Genomic DNA, 3,077 nt, shown 5'->3' with positions numbered 1-3,077 from the left:
CGCGCGCACCTGAGCCCGACGTCGGCGGCCCGCGCCCAGCGCGTGCTCCGGAAACGCCCTCCCGCGTCCTCCCCGCTCCCGCCCCGCCGTGACGTCACGTCGGACGTCAGCGTGACGTCAGTGGCGCCGGCGTCGCAGCCGCGGTCTGTGCGCGGCTCGGGTGTGGACGGGCGGTGTTTCGCGGGCGGCAGTGCCTGCGGAGGCTGCGGGGCCGGGACTGCGGACTCGGCGGCGCCTCCTCACGCCCCTCCGCTCCGGCGTGGCCAAGGGCCAGTGGCGGGCCGCCTGCGGGCCTTCAGCTCCTCCTGCAAGTGGCGAACCCTCCGACGACCACCCCTCGCTCTGCGCCGAGGCTTCTCCAGCCGAAGTGCTTTTGCAAACCCGAAGTCGCCACTCTGTTGACATTTTTATGGTTTTTTTTTTTTTCTCACTTGCCTTTCGGCCACTAATCCAAAGGTTGACGCTTAAAAACTCCCGGTGGCCATGGTTGCTACTTCAGTAAAAATTTGCCAGCCCTCGAAACCCTCCGGACGGCCTTACACTGTCCTAGGAGTTGGAAAGGACTCGGGGGCAGTGGGTTTGATTTTTGTGGTCATCAAGCCCGTTCTTCGGGTGACATTTTCTTAGAAGTGGTTCCCACCGCGCAGCCCTTTCTGGGCAGCACAGAGGCTGAGTGCTGCGCCCGGGGTCCCATTTCAGTTCCTTGGTGTCGTGTTTCGGTTCCTTGCACATAGACCTCAGCCTGCGGGTTGCATCGCGGTTGCCACATAGCCTTTCTCTTGCTCAAAGCCTATTCGCGAGCGCTTTGCTTGTGTCAGAGGAAAGTGAACTACTTGCAGCCTCCAAAGGCTTGATTTCCCTCCCCGCCCCCTCGCCCCTTTATCTTGCTGTAGGGCAAATGGAAGGCGGCAGAGCAAATATTATCCAAGTGGCTGCCCTTTTGAGTTTGTGTTCAGAGAACTGGAAGTTGGGGAAACCAATAAAAGAAGAAATCGCACGCAGTTCAAGCAATTCTTTTAATTCTGCTTCAGCGTGACTCAACATTACTACATTTAATAGTGGTGACACTTCACATATGTTAGGGTGCCCTCCGTACTGCTGGGAGGTCTTCCGCCATGCTCCAGACAACTTTTAAAGCGCTTGAACGTCACTGATTTGGAAACGTGTGTATAAGTTAGAGCTATATTTACATAAGATTAGTTACTGAAAGTTTGCTGTACAAGGAACACTGTTCAGAGCTGTTAGCAGAGTAACTCATTTACTGATTAACCAGAGTTGTGCCTGGCTAAGGCCATGGTGTGTTTTCAGTTGGCTTCTGATGCATGTGAAAGTTGGACAATAAGACCAAAGAAGAATTGATGCCTTTGACCTGCGGTGTGACAAAGAGTACCGGATATCCCATGGCCTGCCAAGAGAACAAATAAACCTGTCTTGGAGGAAGTATAAACAGGATGCTCCTTAGTGGCAAGGAGAATGAGACCTATCTCACATAGTTCAGGCATGTCATCAGGAGGGCTATCCCAGGGAAAAGACATCAGAATTGAAAAAAAGTGGAGGGTCCGTGAAAGAGGAAGACTCTCAACAATGCAGATTATTGACACAATGACTGCAACAGTGGGCTCGAGCATGGTGAAGATGGTGGGAGTGAAGCCGGAGTGGGTAGTGTTTTCACCTGTTGTACAGAAGGTCACTATGCATTGGAGTTGATTCCATGGTACCTAACAACAAATCCATGGAACTCTGATGAAATACTGTATAAATTATCACATTGCTAACAGAGAGCTCAGAAGTTCAAAGCCACCAGCCTGGCCTCAGAAACTGGTGTATTACTTTGGTCACTTTTAGTCACAACTGACTCACTAATGGTATTTTTTTGTTGGGGTTGGGAGTTTGCTTTTAAATTAATCCTATGCAAGGAGCTTTTGTGGTGCAGAGGTTAAATCCTTTGGCTGCTAACGAAAAGGTCAGTGGTTCTAATCCACCATGGGAGAAAGATAAGGCAATTTGCATCCATGAAGGTGTGCAGCCTTAGAAGCCCTATGTGGTAGCTCCATCATGTAGTAGGGTTAGAATTGACTTCCTACCTTTTTTTTGTCTCTTTAATCTTCAGGAATCCTGGAGGCGCACAATGTGTTCAGCTGCTAATGGAAAAGTGGTTAGTTTGAATTTACCCAGCAGCAACACAGAAGATCTCCCTTGAAGAATAGAGCCGAGGAAGCCTTATGTGGCATTTAGATTACATCTTAAAATCAGCATCACAATAAAAAAAATCAACACCACAATCGAATGGATTGGGAAATTATGGTACATCCACACAACAGTGTACTACGCAGCACACAGGAGCAATGACTTTGTAAATCACTACTTGGGAGTGACTGGACGGCATTATGCTAAGTGAACAAACTCAGTCTCGTAAGGGCAAATACTGTATCAGACCGTTATTGATAGAAATAGATAACTAGTAAAATGTGTCTGAAGATCAAAGGCAAGAGGGTGGGAATAGAGGAGTAAGGATGAGCAGGAGGGGGTAATCAGGGTTGCACAATTTGATGGATGGAGGGAGGCATGGGTTAAGGAAATGGGAAAGATCTGGTGTGAAAACAATGTATATGAAATTTGTAACTAAACCAGTATAAAATAAAAAATTTATATTAAAAAATTAAACCTCATCATGCTACATATATCCTGAAGAAGAAAGAGAAATTGTCAATGACTTCACCTTGCTTGGATCCATAATGAACAACAGCCTTAGTACCAGCAGCCAGGAAATCAAAAGATACAGTCCATTGGGAAATTCTGTCAGACCTCTCCAAAGTACTGAAGAGCAAAGATGTCAGTTTGAAGACCTGATACAAACCGTGATCTTTTTAGTTACTTGCATCTGAAAATTGGACAATGGCTAGCTATGACAGAAGAATAATTGATGTCTTTCAGTTGTGGTGTTGGAGAAAAGTGCTGACTATCCCATGGAGTACTGAAAGGACAAACAGGTATGTCTTGGAAAAGGTGCAGCCAGGGTGCCCCTTGGTGGCCAGGATAGTGTGACTTCATCTCACATACTTGGGGCATGTTGTTAG

The sequence above is a fragment of the Elephantulus edwardii genome, unplaced genomic scaffold (assembly GCF_000299155.1).
Source record: "Elephantulus edwardii isolate Elephantulus edwardi_28Jun2011 unplaced genomic scaffold, EleEdw1.0 scaffold00086, whole genome shotgun sequence".
Taxonomy (NCBI): domain Eukaryota; kingdom Metazoa; phylum Chordata; class Mammalia; order Macroscelidea; family Macroscelididae; genus Elephantulus; species Elephantulus edwardii.
The sequence above is the reverse complement of the archived record's forward strand: the minus strand, read 5'-3'. Positions refer to the sequence as shown.